Below are 18500 nucleotides of genomic sequence, written 5' to 3' on the forward strand. Positions count from 1 at the left end.
ACTAAAATACCTCCTGTGCACAGGGCATTTTGCATATCTTCAGCTGCACTCCCAAGGTAAAAGGAGAACATGAAATTCTTCACAGCTGAATTGTGGAATTCCAGAGAAAATTCGTATTTCATCTCCTCCAGCCTTACCTCTATTAAACACAGCCTCTCTTAGCCCTTATTCGAAAAAACAAAGAAGAAACTAGAATTTTTTAAAGCGGAATCTGCCCTGCATCCATTTGGATTTTTTGGTTTTTTTTCCTGGAGTAGCCACTAATTCCAGAAATCAACATCCAGAAAAAGCGTAAAGAACTTAGAAGCTGATTAAGAGTCTCTCTTACTCTTTGTGCTGCTATCAGCCAACACTGTGTTTTAAAACATGTCTAATTTAGCATATTAAACTGCAATATACTTATTCTATTTCTTGTAAGGGATAGAAAGGAAATGAAAGATCTCTTGAAAGATTTTTGGCCCTATTTCTACCAAGAGTTAAAAAACAATAACAATAAAGCTGCCAAAGTGATACAGAGATCTTATCTCAGGCCTGACCGTTCCATTGGTTTTGATCAGCAATATTGGACACGGAGGGATTTTAGCTCTGTAATTGTTTGGATTATGCCTGGCTTTTGTGAAAGCAAAATTGCTCCGTTTTAATCCGGTTATGCTTAACAAAAGACCGTGAAATCTCAGCCGTGGTGTTTGGTTTTCTTTAATGTTTATGCTGAAAACTTAGGGAAATTGTTATCTAGCACTTATAATTAAAAATCAGATATTAAATTGAGTCTGCATCCTGCTGCAGGATTGATTCCAGAGTCATCCTTAATGATGGGGGAATGCCTCTGCTGTGATTAGACAGCTTCAAGCTCAGAGGAAAACCCCTCAATTAGCTGGGAGAAGAGAAGCTGCTGTGGCTGAGGCTTTGCAAGGTGCTTAATTTGCCTACTTGTCTTTGGCTGCAGGTGCCACTAATGCTGAAAACACATGTTGTAGAAAATTTTCAGGTTTTGGGGGAGAGACATTAGAGAAAGACTAACTTATTTCCTCAATTCCCTTTTTTTAGTATTTTCCCCTGTGGGAAATATCAATATATAAATACACTGATTTATCTTTGAACATCACAATTGTCTCTCTTAGCAGTGATGGCTAAAGTGACTTCCTTCATTTATCCTTAAAATAATTGTTCTGGTTATTCCCATTATTTGATTGTCAGCAATGGAACACGCTGATTCCAGAGGCACCGTTGGCCATGGAGAGCAGACTCTCTGATAAAGTTTTTATTTCAGGATGCATTTCCCAGGAATTTTGTTGGCTTCCTGAAAAAAATGTTTATCACCACATCAGGGATATTCCTCAGCTCTTGGCATCCTTTAAGACTGGGACTCTGTTTTCAGAACTCAAGCAAATACTGCCCTTTTCAGGGTGATTTTTTCTTTTAAATCAGTGCAAGAGCAAAGCAGGAATTCTCATCAGTTTAGAGCTTCCTGTCATGTTTTATACACACTGCCTAAAGCATAAATCACTTAGAAATTCATCTTTCAGAAATCATTGCCACTTAAAGGAATATTTATCCTTTCTATGGGCTGGACATGAAAAGCCCTGAAGGAAAGCAGATGCTTTTAGAAAGGCTTGATGATACCTGGGCTTGCAGTAGGATGTGCTTTTTAAAATCAGACCAGATACTCGATCTTTAGCATTTTTAAGGTGGTCTGATAAAGCAGACTTGCAGCTGGACCCCTTTCTTACCTGTGCTATTTTTTTTTGTCCACCAGAGTGACACCTGTACTTATTTTTTATGGCCATTCTGTACACCATGGTTTATGTTTTGGTAGTGTCATATCTGAGCACAGGGAGAAGAGCGATGAATGAAGGTGGTGGTGGAAGTTTTATGGCATTGCTGGATCCAGCACTTAAAGGGAGTTACTGGAAATGTGGGAGCTTTGGGACATTCCTTTCATGGAACACACCACCAGCACACCTGGGTTCTGCCTTCCAGAACATTTTGGGTACAGATGCCTCTGTTCACCCCATCCTAAGGTAATTCTTGAGCTTTCCAGGTGGGCATCACTCTCTGTGACCAGACCTTGTCCTGATGATGAAATTCCCTTATTATATGGACAGGTAACAGTAGGAAAGAGAGCAGAAGATCAATCCCTGGCACCTCACTCTATTCTGGCTGTGTTAGTACTGTAGTGAGGTGCAGAAGTGGTGGAAAGATCAGAGGAGACATGGAATTTCAGGCCAGGGAATCTTGCTTGGTGTGGGATTAGGCCCTGGAGTGGGCAGTGCTGGTGACAGGAGCTGCTGCTGGCACAGAACTGGGGGCACTGGTGGATCCACCTGGCGGCTGAGCTGACCTTCAGTGGGACCTTGAGAGGCTGGAGAGTTGAGTGGAGAGAAAGCTGATGCGGTTCAACAAGGGGAATGCAGGTCCTGCACCGGGGCAGGAACAACCCCCAGTGCCAGCACAGGCTGGGGGGACCTGGAGCAGCTCTGTGGGGAAGGACCTGGGGGTGCTGGTGGGAGACAAGGTGGCCATGAGCTGACAGAGTGTCCTTGTGGCCAAGAGGGCCAGTGGGATCCTGGGGACATCAGGAAGAGTGTGGCCAGCAGTCAGGGAGGGATCCTGCCCCTCTGCCCTGCCCAGGTGAGGCACATCTGGAGTGCCGTGTCCAGCTCTGGGCTCTGCAGTTCATGAAGGGCAAGGAGCTACTGGAGAGCGTCCAGCAGAGGCCACAGAGATGATTTGGGGTCTGGGGCATCTCCATGATAAGGAGAGGCTGCGGGAGCTGGGCCTGGTCAGGCTGGAGAAGGGAAGGCTGAGAGGGGATCCCATCAACCCGCACAAATCTCTCCAGGGGGTGTCAGAGGAGGGTGCCAGGCCCTGCTCAGTGGTGCCCAGTGACGGGAAGAGGAGCAATGGCCATACAACACAACAAGTTCCACCCCAACATGAGGAAGACCTTTCCATGGAGGGTGGCAGAGCCCTGCAACAGCGGCCCAGGGAGAGTCCCCCTCTCTAAGACATCCCAAACCCAACTGGATGTGTTCCTGTGCCACCTGCCCCAGGTGCCCCTGACTGGGCAGGAGGATTGGACTGGATGATCTTCAGAGGCCCCTTCCAGCCCCAGCTATTCTGGGATTCTGGGAATATTTATTGTGCCAGCTTGTGGCCAGCACTGGGCTGTGTATAACGCAGAGCTGGTGGTTTTGTCTGATACTGCCCTGCCTCGTGCAGGGTGGGAATTCCAGGGGATTTTCACCTGCTAGGAGCAGCAGCATTAATCCTTGCCTGAGCAGGGACTGAAACAATTTCCTCAGGTGGTTTCAGTGTGCTCTTGCAAATTGTCTTGGCTCCTAAGCATTTCAGGCTGAGGACACTGGGAATTCTTTATAAAGCCCCCTCAGCAGGGCTGTGCATCACAGCACCTCTGTGTAAGGCAGGGGCTCATTTTCCAGTTTGCAGGGGGGTCAGAGGGAACATCAGCACATCCTGGGGTCATCTCTGCATCCTCAGGGTTGGTAGTTCCTGCTGTCAGCATCCTGTAATTACTGTTTGGGAGCTGAATTATTTAGTGTTCTGTGTTTCACAGCTGCTGAAGGGATGAATTTTATTTACTGCCTCAGGAGCTGGTTATTCCATGTGTGAGTAGGTGGATATCCACGGAGAGAGCCCTTCACTCGCTGCCCTTGCACTCCTCAGATTTGTTTCTCCTATCCAAGGAACAGATTCTCTTTCTCGAGGAAGGGACAGCCATGTAAACTGTGTTTGAAGGATGCAAAAAGGGTTGGATTTTTTAATTATCTAATCTCATGGGGAGAGAAAACGTTTTTATTGTAAGATGCCACACTGCCTTATCCCCTCTCACAATTCCACCTCTCCTGGGCCATTCGGAACAACAGGTTCTTCACAAGTCTGAGAACAATGAAAGAAGTCTGTGGGATTTTAGTCTTTCACTGATTTGAAGTCTCTCACAGTCACATTAGTTTAAGTAGACACCCCAGAAAAGTGAAAAGAACCTCTGTGTTTAACTCTGTAAAGTCACACTGCTCTTGATAAAGCGTGGGTTTTAATTCTGAATCTGTTTTATTTCCTACAAGGCCTTAAAGTTATTTTTCTGTAGCTATAAGGACATGGCTGACCTAGAATAGACTACATTTTTAATCTCATTAGGAAAAAAAGTTTCAATATTTATGGTCTTGAATTAATTGGGTGATTAGTTTAGTTTTGAGCATCACTTAGGTGGCTCTACACTGACTTTACAAAGGAAAGATGATCCTGAGGTCCCATCACTACCTGCAGTGTGAGGTCTCAGAAAGGTTTAGCAAAAAATGTTAATTTTATTATACAGTTAAAAGTCACTACAACTGCGAAAATTACACCAAACTTATTTAGATCTTGTTTGCTTTTAGTTTGAAACTTTTTTTTTTAAATGCAGCCTTAGTGTAGCACTGTTTTGGTGAGTCTTGGTTTTGTTTTGGTTGGTTTTTTGTGGTTTGGATTTTGTCCCCATGGACAAAACCCCTTTCTTAAAACAAGATAAGGAGAAGCTATTTGTAGTAAGTTTATTTTTGTTGTTAATCTCATTATGTGTATTCAGTAGGCTGACTTCTACCTTTTAATTTGTTTTAGAAAAGAGCAGGGCAGATCTTATTTTTTTTTAGTTTTTCAAAACACAGCCATGCCTGTTAAAATTAATTGGAGTTGAAGGTCAGTGTGTCAGTGCTGCTGCAGTTGTTATGACACGTTTTTAGGAGCTGAATCTCAGCAGCATTTAGAATCACAATCAGCAATATTCAATTAGAGGAGCTGAGGGAGGATGCTGGTTAAACTTCTGCTTGTCCTGTTGCTCTTGCACTGATTTAAAAGAAAAAGTCACCCTAGAAAGGGCAATATTGCAGGGTCAGGAGTGGGACTGGATCCTCATAGGTCCCTGGCAACCCAGGATTCTGGGTTGGGTCCAGACAGAAATTCTCTAACTTGCCAAAATAAACGACCAAATGACCCTTTCATTAGATTCAGATTCACTTGATGGGTTTTTTTAACTTTAAATCAGAGTACGTACGGAATAAAATCTGTTGGGCGGGCTGAGAATGCAGCATTTCAGAGCCAGTGAATCGGGGAGGTCTGACCATTCCCTGTGCCTGGTTCCCTTGTCATGCCAGTGCCATCTGGAATTTTGGATGGGAGGGGGAAGAGCTGCTCTGTGCTGTAGCAACCCAAGGCTTTCACTGGATGTGGGCATCAACCTTCCCTTCCTGCTGCTGGCCCAAACACAGGGGGTCCTTGGCCCTCTGATGTTGAAAGGGCAACATCAAAGACGAATCCCTCAGCTGGAGCTTGGGGAATGCTGTTCTGCTGTCTCTCCTAGTGCAGGAAATCAGATTTTGAAGAATCTACTTGGGCTCTGGTCCTTTGGCTTGGAACTAAATTCCTACCACTTGTTTATGCACAGAAAGAAGGTCAGCAGATCATGAGGGGGCTGGGAGATTGAATTGGAATTCCTCTGATCTCTGAAACCACCCTGCTTCTTTCCTTGTCCAGAAAATCCTTCCTTTCTCCTCTGGTAAGGACATCAAGGAACAAATTAGAAAATCTGAGTTGAGCTGATAATACATGAAAGGTGTTAAAGAATCTTAGTTAATCGAAATAATGTGTTTAAGTCTGTTATTACTGAAAGTTAGTCTGGTGATCCTTTATAGGTTTCTGAGCTGGAATGGCAACTGAAAATGAATAATTTTATATTACAGAGTGTTTTCATGTGGCAGGGAATGGCACAATGCTGCAAGAGCTGTACCAATTCTAGACTTGTTATTTATTTAACATTTGTTTAAAAATTAGGTTTGTATCAGGAATTAAAAGGATTACATTAAAAGTAGAGATGACTGGGTGAACTGTTGTGCCAGTTATGGGAAATTTAAAAATAGCTTTGGGTATAATAAGCAACTTCATTATATGAATGCAAAATATTTTCCTATCATTAAAAAATTAAAGAATGTTCCAAATGTTATTTTAGCTCCTAGGGAAAAAAACCACCCTCAAAATCTTAATTTTTTTAGTTATTGCTTTGTTTTTAAATGAACTGTTACCTGCAAACTATTTTCAGAGCATTTCACTGATGTCAGAGAAAATACTCTTAAAAAAGCTCATCCACCTTGAAGGGAAATAGCCATTGAGTTATTTTCTGTCTCTTTCCTCAGCACTTACGTTAATTTATTAATTGTCAGAAACAACTACAAAGCCGTGCTGCACTGCTCCTGCTAATTTTGATTTCCTCAGAAAGTGCATTGTTGATTTCACTTGGAAAAAGCCAAGCTGTGCTTGCTGGAAATAGCAATGAGATGCAGAGATGAGAGGGATTGTCATGGGAACGTTTTATCATCCATGGGAAGTGGCTCATGATCCTGCTGTAGCTTCCTTGGGTGGACTGGGAGAATTTGTTCTTTCCCAGAACCAGGAGAGCAAAGCCGTGTCTGACCAGGGGGTTTCAGGGATAACAAGGCCACACACAAAAATAAGTGGTAACTTTTCTTTGTGCCCAAGCACAGACACGCTGAAATCTGCTTTTTGTTCTTATTTTCTGCATCTGACATTTCACGGGGCTCCTCAGGGGCAGCCTTTTAGCAAAGGGCTACCACCGAGTGGTAGCAGGAGTGATTTTGGTGTCATCCAAACTCATTCCCTACCTTGAGTGTTTCCTCACAGCCAGGTCCCCACCGCTCCAGGGCAGAGCCTGACTTCCAGTTTTAGGAACTTATTAAAGGTTTGTACAAAAGGAAAAGAAACTTTGCTTCTTGTTCCTTCCTCAGCCTGGTTATAAATGCAGCCAGTGCCCTTTGGGGGCAAGAGAGTGCCAGGATGTTCCTGCCTTTAAAACTGCAGCATAGGAAAAGCCAAATGAATAAAGAGAAGTTCTTTGGCCCTGGAATTCCTCCTAATTCCCAGTTTTACTGAGCTTTAGTCACATACCTGCTTGTTCCGTGTGCTTTGCCTCATCCAAGCTCAGTTACTGCAGCATTAAATATTGTCCGTGTGCTTATGAATGTATAAAATAATGGGAGAAATTGAATTATGACAGTGATCCATGGATGCATTTCGGAAATCATACACAAGCACAAGGAACCATCAATCTAGTCCTTCAACAGTTTTTAAATTTATTGAGCCTGTGTACTGAAAATGTGCAATGAACTCATGTATTTTAAATCACCATGTTTGAGCTGGCACAGCTGGGCTTGTTTTGTTGGTGGCGTGGTCAAATGACCTCAGAAAATACATATTTTGAAGTATATTCCCTCTTGCTGAAATCAAGGCTGTTACTTGAAGGATAGGTGGGAGAATGCACTCAAAGGCATTGGTTATAAATCAAACCAATCCTTTCTCTGCAAAGCCTTGATTTATGCACGTCAAATTAACTTTTCCAAACTTGCTGCAATTTATCTCAAACATGGGACTTCTCAAAAAAAAGGGAAATGAAATGTATTTGTGCTGTGTGCTCAAGGTAAAATTTTTGAGTCAGTATTAATCAGGAGCAATGTGTTCCAGGACGAAGGGAACGTAATTCAGCAGATTCCTTTGGAGCAGCAGTTGTTCTCCTGACTGACAGAGGGACCAGAAAAAATGGTGAGAAAACTTCTTCTTTTAACTGGAAAGTGTGTCTTCAATTCTCTCCCCCTCTCTCTTTTTTTCCTCTTATTTTTAATCCACTACATTAATAATCCAAAAATGCATATTGGGAGTTTTGATGGTGGAGTGTTGAGCAGATAAAATAGGTCAAGATTAAACTGTTTAACTGGAATTGTGTAATAGCAAAGAAAGTGCGATGGTTTATCACCTCCAGAGGTATAACTAATGTGTCATTTCTGCTGTTCTGCATGTACAAAAAATAGTTCTGGGCTCTGGGATAGATTTATTATTCTTCATTGATTGCCTCATTCTGTTGCAGGACATTTCTGGCAGTAAAGCAGCAGAACTGTCACATCCATCATGATGTGTCAGAGATGTGTCAGGGCTGGGGCTCTTTTTTGAACTTTACTGCTCCTGAAAAATGTAGCTGAGCATTACAGGCAGAAGTCTGACATTTCCAAGATGAAAATCAATCTTTTTTTATGTGGTGATTCTCAAAGCAGACTTGAGCTTTGATTGCACAAGGAGTTGGGGGATACAACAGGCACACCAAATAATTTGGGTAACAGATCTGGCAGGTGTTCTGTAATGAATATAAATTGGAGAAATGATCATAGAAGAGACACTCAAGTCAAGATGGCACAGCAAACATTGATCTGCTGCTGTCACAGCTGGGAACATGAAGGTTTTTCTTTTTTGGTTCGTGTATTTTCTTGTATTTCTCTTTAAAGCTGAGGACTAACCAGGTGAATACAGCCTGCTGTGAATTCATATTCCGTATTGTACCATATTCAGAGGTGAAAAAAAAGAAGAACTGTTAAAATTAATTGCTAAAAGCATGAGAAGCAACGAGAGGTTCTAATGTACAGGAAGGGAGGGCAGATTAAACACTTTGAGCTTTAAAATGAATGCTAAAAGAAATGTTCAAGCAATCTATATAATTGTAAATACCTTGAGAAAAGGAAAGTCATTGTGTCACAGGTCCAGGGGCTCAGCACCTGGGCATGAGGGTGTTATTAGAGACAAGAAAGGACAGTTTTAAGCTGGTGGCTGTGTCTAGAAGCAGCAGAAGTCTGAGGAGAAGGGCAGCACGGAGCCACAAACAGCCAGACAAGCAGAAATTTTTAGATGCTGGGAGTGTGATGATAAAATATTTTGATGTTGGGTTGTTTCCCAGGGAAAATGTTTGGAAATAATGAGCAGAGTGGTCTTGTTTCCTCATACTATTTTTATTCAGGGAAGTAGCCAAATAAATAAGATGATGATGTGATACTCAGTTGTCCCCTTCCAAGAGGAAGGAGCATGGAAATTCCATATAGTAGCTACTTTGAAAGATCAGCTCAAGATAATCAGTGGCTATTTAAATCAGGAGGTTTTAGCTTGGTTGATTCTCAATTTAGCCACTCAAATGCGCACTGATTTTCCCCACAAATAATTCCCTGTCAGAGACAAAACACTGGCTCAGTTTTGTTAAGGAGTTTAGCAAGGCATGAAATGCATAATTAGGGGAGGAACAGTTTCATCCCTCTGAGGTTCTAAGAATCATTTAAATTAGGACAAACAGCAAAAGTCCCTCGAGCACACGAGGAGTCTGAAGTTTAAACAAGATGACAGCTAAGATGGATCGATAATTTCTCATCCCCACAGTTACTAATAATAAGGTGAAGAAAGAAATATTGGCTATTTCCAAGCTAAAGGCACTGAGAGAAGCAAATCCACTCCACTCCAGAGTGGACTTCATTAACACAGATTGCCTTCAGCCCATTAAGCTTCAGCACTGGGCTGTTTTAAGCAAGAGTTGGTTTCTAAAACTCTGGAAGCCAAGGAATTAAACCCCACCTGAGTTTTTAAAAGCATGTTTTCTGAGCCTTAATAAAATGACACTTTGTCTTACTTCTGTATCTCCAGTCATGCAGGAAATTAGAGGACTGGCTTCTTCCTGCAGACTTTGGGTTTCAGGCTTCAGGCTCAATTTGGCAGCTTATATTCCTCAAATTGGCTTGTAAATGAGATATTTGTTTCTAAAGTACGACTGATATCAACCTGCTTACAAATACTTACAACGTGGACTCATCTCTCATTTGATTCTGTAATTATATGATTGTTTTTCTTGTCAAGAGAGCTCAGAAACTTAATATTGATTTATGTTCCTGAGTTTCTGAAACTGCAGTGTGTCATTGTTGAGCATAATTTAGAGTGGCCTTTTTTCTCCCCTCTAATCTTGTACGTGCCAAGCTTGAGCTCCTTTGGGGCTGGAATGATCTCAAAAATCATTTAACCCTTGTGTGGGTGCAGTGGCATGGATGGAGATGATGTCATTGAGGTGTCTGGTTTCTTTCTGGTTATCTGTTTGATATGAAATGATCTTTTCAGCCAAGGCCCTGAATACCCTCAGCATGAGAATTATTAACATTCCTATCTCTTGGGTGTCCTGGGAGGCTTTATCTGCTCCTGACACCGCAGGAGGTGGACATGGATGCTCTGCTTGTCTGTGTCCCAAATGCACTGGAGGTGCTGCAAAGTGCTGTGCTGACACCCCAAAGACAGCCAGACCCTGAAGGGATATGGCTATGCCTTCTCAGTAAAGTGAGCTCCTCAGTGATGCCCAAAATGTTTAAAATTAAAATAAAACAAGGCCAGGTTTTGATGGAATTAAACCTCAAATGATCAGTCTTTCTTGGTGAACAAGACAAAAAAAGGTAAAAAATCAAGGGATTGCCTTCCAACCCAATGCAGTGTGGAACTCTATAATTCTATGATCAGTAGATTCTGTGTTGTAATAATACATTAAGGGGCAACTACATTTAAGGAACACAGTGGTATTCTTGCTTTCTGTCAGGTTTTTTCACTTGTATTTGCACTCCAGACTATCTGTAGAGGCCCAGGCAAACTGCAGTCTGTGCCCTAAAGTCTCTGTGGAAACCACTGCATCACAGTCCCCCAGATCAAAGGAGGCTGCATTGAGCTGATGTATTTACCATGCAGAGAAAGAAATGCACAAACCTGGTCCATATTTTCAATTCATTTTCATAGCAAAACTAAAATAATGATGTCGAGAATTGATTTCAGCTTTTGCATTAATAAATTGATGGGAATGTTCTGAGCATTAAATTCTCCTGGAATTTCTTTTGAAGCATGATGTGTTATTTGAGAGACAGTTTGTGGGATGTGGAAATGAATTTTTGACACATGTTGACGTTGTGATCAGAGCTCTCAGTTTCCCAGGATGACATGAAAACGAGGAACTGATCCAGCAGTGGCTGGATCAGGTGGGCTGTCTGTCATGGATACTTCTGTGTGTGTGCTGATCCTGTGCTTCCAGTCCCTGACCTGGGATCAGACAAGGAAGTGTGGGATGTAGGCAGAAGTTTGGGCTATTTGGTTTCATTTGCATTGGGAGAGTTTTTTGTTAACTCAGTGTTAACCATTCCAATTTACTCAGCTGAATATGAAGTGTCGAGGTTTCAGGACTGCCGTGCTCATCCCACGTTTCTTTAACTAGGAGAGGATAATTCCTGTAAGCTGGAAGGCTTGAGTAGCTCGAACAACAAACTTTCTTCTGAGGGCTGGTTGCCAGTGGTGGATGGAGGGCAGTGGTGGGTTGCAGTTTTAAGAGGATCATCAGAAGCATGGGGTGAGGAGGAGTCCAGCAGAGAGAGGTGGTGAGGTGGGCAAAGCTTGTGGAGTGCTCCCAACTGCCTTGTCCAAGGGACAGCCTTGGGAACTGTTCATTTATTTGCTGTTTGATGAGTGGAGCAGCATTTCTGTGCCTTTGCAGACTGACTAGTGTCAGAGGGGGTTGTTTATTGTTAAGTTTGGTCCTTGTGGAGGGAGCCAGGCACAGGCTCAAACTGGAGCATTGGTCAGAGGGGCACGGGCCTGAGGGGAAGTGTTCTGGCTGAGCTGCTTTGGTGAGATAAAACAGGCCTCCTGCTGGAATGCTATCCATGTGCAATTGTTCTTTCCTAGTTGCTCACAGCTCAGAAGTGCAGGATATATACCAGCAGTGATACCTGTTCAATTTTTCTCTCCAAAACCCCTTCCCAGATGTGCCTTTAATGACTCTTTAATTCCGAACCGTTTCCATCTCTGATAAAATTGCATTAATTACTCATATTCCTGTATTCGCTTTGCTGTGAAACAGAATAAATTGTCTTTGTGTTATTGCACAGCATTCTGGGACAAACTGAAATCCAGGATCTGTGGTGTTTGTGTCATCACAAGAGGTCTTTGAAGCACAGGCTGAAGCAGCAGAGGTGTTCTGCACTCACTGTGGGTCATTTGTGCCTTGAGGATTGTGAAGAGAGGATGTTTTCCCAGCCTGTACTGATAGATTTGCTGGCAGATATGTGTAGGGTAGGTCAGGTGTCTATTTAGTGATGCTGTCACCCCTTAAGTTCATTATGTGGGCCAGCAGGGGCCCTTGCTACTTATTGTAAACAAGGTGGAGTGTTAAGTTTCCCTTCACCTGCCCAGAAGAGCCTTTCTGCAACACTACCATCTGAATCCCCTCCTATCTGTGTCCATGGAATGGTTTTGGAGCTGATTACACTTCCAAAGCATACTGTCACAGGTGTGGAGGAAGGGAAGGGGTTCTGTTTCCCCCAGCGATGCTTTCGGACAGAAGGGGTGGATGGGGAGAACAACCCAAAGTTTCCACGGTGTCATTTGCCTGCTCTTGGAGACAATTTGAGTTGGACAGTAGATTATGGATCTAGAAGGCCAATGGGCCCTGGGCTGTGCCAGCCATGGGGTGGCCACAGGCCCAGGGCAGGGCCCGCCGCCTGTGCTGATTTTGTGGTATAAAGATGACTGTTTGGGATGATGGGTTTTAGTCGGTTCTGGTTTATGGTGTGATCAGAAAGAGATCAGAGGCTCAGCTGGGGCACAGAAAACCCCAGCCAGCCCCAGGGAAGCAGCCCTGCGATGGGGCCCTGTGTGGTGGGGGATCCCCATGCCCAGAGATGCCCTGACACAGCCCCAAGGACCTGGTGCAGCTGCCCAGAGCCTGAGCCTGGCCATGAGTCCTCCTGTTTCTACCCAGCCAGTTCCCTCCTAGCTCTGGTTTACCTGGACAGGGCAGGGCTGAGTCTGGAGGAACCCTTTTTCACAGAAGGGGTGCTCAGGCCTTGGCAGGGGCTGCCCAGGGAGCTTTGGAGTGCCCATGCCTGGAGGTGTCCAAGGAAGGGCTGGACGTGGCACTCAGTGCTCTGGGCTGGGGACAAGGTGGCCATCGGGCACAGCTTGGACTCCATGGGCCAGAGGAATTTTCCAGCCTCGGGCATTTTTGATGCTAACAGCAGGACTTCTGTGGTAATGAGGAGTTTGGTTTTCACAGCTGAAAACAAATAGTGTGTTTTTAAAAAAGCCAAAAATAGTTCCAGATGGGGGATCAATAGCAAAATCCTGAAACGTTTTTCTTGTTCCTTTAACGTAAGGAGGCACCCCCCTTTTGGGTTATTGGCACCTTTACATCTAAATAACTTCTGAATTTTACTTGAGTTTTCTTTCAAGAGCCAGTTGGATGAGGCCCTGAGCAACCTGTTCTAGGGAGTGACATCCCTGCCCATGGCAGGGGGGCGGAAGAGGAGATTTTTAAGGTTCCTCCCAAACCATTCCAGGATTCTGTGATTCTAATTTAGTGTTCCATCTTGCCAGAGAGTAAGATGGTGAGTTAGAGGTAAATATTGGCAAGCATTCCATATGCTACAGCGTAATAATTTATGCCTGAAACAAGCTTGTGGATAAAGGTCTCCCTTTTGAAGTTAGAGCTCTTTCTCTCTGTGAAATTGGGGGAGAGTTTTTGTATATCCCCAGTTGGAGGAACAGGTTGTGCAATTTGCTTGGGTTTGGGGGGCACTTCTGCATAGACAGTTCTGCCCACACAGTTACAGACTGGTGCCATGGAGTAGCAGGCACACTTTTCCATCTCTTTTTTTAACACAACAGGTTTGTGTTACCAAACCTATTGAAAAAAAAAATAAAAGTCTCATCCCTAATGAATGTTTCTGATTCCTTCAAGGTTACAAGGACATGGTTTCAAAGTATGAATTAGTCTGCTGAGAGATATCTTAAAATTGGGTGCAGACTTTGTGTGTTATGAAATTCAAAAAAACTCTTCAATTTGGCTAAATTTATTTATTAAATATATATGTATATATAACAACATGCATATTATTAAGTATATTTGCCTAATATGTCTTGCATAGAGAGTTTGAATATTCACTGACTGTATACACTCTCAGACTCCCTACCATGGTATCTTAGAGAAGATGAACTTAAAACTCAATTTAGTCCCAATTTTTATAAAGGATAAAAAGAAAATCAACTTTTTCTATGCCTGATGTGAAATTTTCTGCAGTGCCTCAGCTTGGGGTTTACTGATTTCCATGTTGGTGATGTCAGGACTGGAGAGAGGCACCTCATCCCCAACATTTCTGTAGCATTGTGACACCAGGGAAGGTGCAAATCAGATATTAGCGGAAAAACCTCACTGGAAGGGAGTGGTCAGGCACTGGAATAAATTGCTCAGGCATTGGAATGAGTTGCCCAGGAAGGTGGTGGAGTCACCATCTCTGGAAGTGTTCAAAAGTTGTCTGGATGTGGCCCTTGGGACGTGGTTTAGGGGTGATGCTGGTGGTGCTGGGGGACAGCTGATGATCTTGGAGGTCTCTCCCAGCCTGGATGACTCTGTAACTCTGGAAGCTGTGACATGAACTTGTCAGGTTTAATTTGGGTTAATTTCTTCAGCTCCCAGGAGATCTGCTTGTGTGGCTGGGTGACTCTGCTGGTGCTAGACAGATTTCCACATCCTGAGAAGGAAAAGTTATAAATAGCAGTGTAAATCCTGAGCAGCTACTGGATCTGTACAGCTCCCAGATGATCCCAGTGATCAGGCCACTGGAAATATTTGGTGAGAATGCTTTTCCTTCAGTTTGTGGGGCGGCCAACTGATTGTGCCAAGCAAAGCAATGTTTTTAGGAGTGTGATTTCTCAAGGGCTCTAATTGCTGTGTGCTGAGCAAGAGGGATATTGGATGTAATGCTAAAACTGCTTATTTATAAATTAATGTTATCTATCCAGAATTAGTGTTGAAGAGGGCCCATTGCCAATCCAGCCAGTGCTAATATATTCCTTGAGAAGTCGTTACTCATACTTTATTTTTCATTAAGTCGCTAATTTTTGTGGTTTTTTTTTTTTTTTTTTTTTTTTATTTTTCCATGTGTACCGGTTTGGCCAAATTTAGAAATATATCCTCTGAGAGAAGGCAGGAACCACCCCTCCCCTACCAGGTTCGGGAAAAATAAATTTTCCTCGAAGGAAAGTGAAAGAGATAAAAACTATTTATTTAACAAACACGCGGGAAAAGGAAAATAATGCTAAATAATAAAATCTTCTGCTGTGGAGGAAAAACCTGGGAAAGTGTTAGAGTCCTCCCTTTGGTCTCCTCAGAGCTGGGGCTTGGCCCAGGGCCAGGCCCCCTGTGCTTGGTGGAAAGTTCTCCCGATGTGCTCTGATGTTAAAGCAGTCCAGTAGAAAAGGGAGAAAATCCGAAATTCCAGGGAAGGAAAAGAAGTTCAACTCTCAATCTTTCTCCGGAGAAAAAAGAAACTGAACAACTGGCCAGAAACTGACCTGGGAGCAGCAAGCCAGGTGCCTTCTCCCTTCCCTGCCGCAGCTGAAAACAAAGTCGCTATCTCTGTGTGACCTTCACAAGCTGCAAACTGCTTTGAGAAAGTTTTGCTCAGTTTTTCCTTCCCCCTCTCAGGCTCAGTTCAGAGGCATAGAAAGGCACAAAAATTGATTTCTGGGCATAGGGCAGCGATATGGGATACACATCATAAAGTCACCCCAAGACACCATGTGACAAATTTTCTTCGTATTTCAGGTTCAGCTTCACCCGAGTTTAACCAATGACCCAATGCTTCACGTGTTAAACATTGGAATGGGTTGCCCAGGGCAGTCCTGGAGTCACCACCCTGGAATTGTTCAAAAAATGAGTGGATGTGGCTCCTTGTGGTATGGTTTAGTGGCCGTGGTGGGATTTGGTGGAAGGCTGGACTGGATGATCTTGGAGGTCTTTTCCAGCCTTATTGGTCCAATGATTGCACGATTTTGGTAGCACTTTAGGTGGTTTTACAGCTGCCATGTTCTCTGTTTGAATTTCTTTCCTTCCCTTGCACTGCAGACACAAAGCTGAGGCAAAGCCCAGCCTAAATGGATCACTCTCAGTCTTCTCCCTAACAAAAGAGTGAAGAGAGCACAGCAGAAAAAAGACCTTGCTGCACTCATATCTTTTGAAGCTGCTGCTTCTTTTCAAATGGAAATGTTTTCTATTTAAATACTTATTTTCATTGCTCACAGTAACTGCAGCTGTCCTGATGTGGGGGCATTCACAAGGATGAAGCATGAAAGTTCAAACTACTTTAAAGCACATTATCTACGTGTGCTGTGGAGGAAAAATATCCACCTTTAATCAAACACATTATCTTTTGTTGCAGGCAAGTAACTCTTCAGAAGAGATAGAGATTGGAAAGATTATTAAAAAAAACTTATTTAGCAGTAGTCTGTGGTCATGTTTAAAACCAGGCTGTGGTTAAGAACCCAGTAAATCTTGACTCTCACCCTGTTAAACCTGGCAGTGATTGGATTTACGCTTCCCAAGATCAAGAAAAAATTAATTCAGAGAGAAGTAATGGTGTACATCCATATATTATGTCACATATATTATATTATGTCCTGTATATTCTATTAGAAATGTGATAGCAGGGAGAAGAAGAGCAAGTATGTGGCGTTGGTGTATGAGCACAGACACTGAAGCAAGTAGGAAATAATGGAAATAATGAAAACAGACAAAATCCATCCTAAAAAAAAAAAAAAAAGCTGTGCTGGAAATTAGGTTACAAGCATTGCCTTGATTCATTGAGTTGCCTATGGTGAAACCATTCAACTCCAATATTTAAATACCTAAAATTGGACATAAAGGGAAGAAATACCGGATATCTAACCAGCAATTTTTTTTTTCCTCTAGATGAAACCAATGCAACTTAAGATCTTTTAACCCCAAGTTGTTTTCTGTCGAAACATATGGGTAGGGAACTTCAAATGCAAGCAACTTTTATCAGAGTGTGGGTAGAGAGTTCCTTGCCAATTGCCCTTAAACAGGCAGGGGTTTAATACACTATTAAGGGATGAAATGAAAGTGAGTGAGAACACCTGAAAAAACCACAGATGACTTCCAGAAAGAAGCAAAAATACGCCTGAGTGTCAACAATTTACTGCAGGCTTCCAATAAGTGAAATGGAAATGTATGAGATAGACACACCTATAGCTCATGTGGGCCATTTTGGGGCAGAATCAGGGCACTAAAGGCAGGGAGCGCCTTCCTCCCACTGCACAGTTATTCTGAAGGAACCCTCTGGGCTGTGAACTCATAGAAAAGAAATAGTCAAGGAATGGAATATGTTCATTTTGTATGAGTTTTCCCAAATTATCTTGGTTAGAAAGTCAAGGATTGTGTGTGTCAGTCTATTTTTAAAGAGATAACTCCTTGCTTCCTTGAGGCAGGAGGCTCTGGGGTTTGGTGGAAAATGGAGCTCCTGTCCCTAAGGATGTTTTATTTCAGTGTAGACATTGAAAAATCAGAGGTCAGCTTAGTAATATAAAATTATCAGGCTAATCAGTTAATTAGACAAGTGTGGTCCCCATCCCTGGAGCTGTCTAAGGAACGTGTGGACAGGGCACTCAGTGCTCTGGGCTGTGGACAAGGTGGGGACAAGGTTGGACTCCATGGGAGTCCTTTTTCAACCTAAATGATTCCATGATTCTCAATCCATTTGCTGTTCATTCTCCTTTCCCCACTTTTTGGGTTTTTTTGGGTGTTTTTTTGTTGGGATTTTTGGTTTTGTTTTGTGTTTGCTTGTTCGTTTGTTTTGGGGGTTTTTTTGTGTTTTTGGGGTTGTTTTGGGGGTTTTTTTTGGGGGGGGGTGATTTTCGAGAGTGTTTGTTTTGGGGGGTTTTTTGTGTTTTTGGGGTTGTTTTGGGGTTTTTTTTGGGGGGGGGTGATTTTCGAGAGGGGTGTTTAATGTACTTTATTTCTGGAATACTTATTTTTTAAAATCTGTGTACGCTTTCCTTTATCATCTCCTGGCATTTAACAAATTATGTGTGGTATAGGCACCAGTGTGAATCAACACTTAACTCACAAAACTTTAGCTGTCTTCGGGTATTTTGCTTATTAATGAGCTCTGTTTTGAAGGAGCTACAATGATTAGAGAAATCTCTGAGGATTCAAGGAAATGAAAGCAGCATACGAGCAGTCTTTTCTGATAAAGCTGGAAAGTGACTCAAAATGGTTTGAGCCAGAAATGTATAAAAATGACAGGATTTTCTGGGGCCTGACTATCTGGTGTTATTTGGTGTTACAGTTGGTGTGTACCTGTGTCATGTTATCAGCTTGGAGCATCTGTTTATTAATTTGAAATAGAAGTATTTTTCAGGACTTGTGATGTGTCATATTTTAAATCTAATAATACACTTTATGTACCCCTGGGTTTCTATTTCATCATCCCACTCAATTTCTATCTCTGATTGCCTCATCACTTCAGATGTGTGAAGTTTTTGGTCTTGCAGAGAGAGAACTTTTGTCCCTGAGCTATAATTTACTGATGGGTGAAAGGTCTGGAGAAGAACCCAGGAATTCTAACACTCCTCCCACCTTCAATTCTGTTATCAAGGCCTGTATTTTATTAAATCACACACTCACATGCTAAGTAAGTACAGACATGCAAAAATAACTGTGTGCTACAGGATGATGAGAGTGTTAAAGGAAAGATTTTAGCTGTAATTGTGTCCAAACCACTTTTTGATAATGAGTTCTTGGTTACCTGCTG

The 18500-nt window shown here is 42.7% G+C and overlaps 1 protein-coding gene across 13 annotated transcripts in view; it reads left to right on the plus strand.

Annotated features, from left to right (window-relative positions):
* PCDH15 (protocadherin related 15) overlaps positions 1–18500 on the plus strand; it is a 572690-nt gene that overhangs the window by 51757 nt on the left and 502433 nt on the right. For 12 of the 13 annotated variants that reach the window (XM_017733770.1, XM_008633276.2, XM_017733771.1 and 9 more), the window contains exon 2: positions 7528–7605. The exons of the other annotated variant lie outside the window; for it this stretch is intronic. The gene's annotated coding sequence lies outside the window, so the exon portion shown is untranslated. The remainder of the gene's footprint in view (positions 1–7527; positions 7606–18500) is intronic. 13 annotated transcript variants of the gene reach the window in all.

This window comes from Corvus brachyrhynchos, unplaced genomic scaffold (genome assembly GCF_000691975.1).
Source record: "Corvus brachyrhynchos isolate BGI_N302 unplaced genomic scaffold, ASM69197v1 scaffold334, whole genome shotgun sequence".
NCBI lineage: Eukaryota > Metazoa > Chordata > Aves > Passeriformes > Corvidae > Corvus > Corvus brachyrhynchos.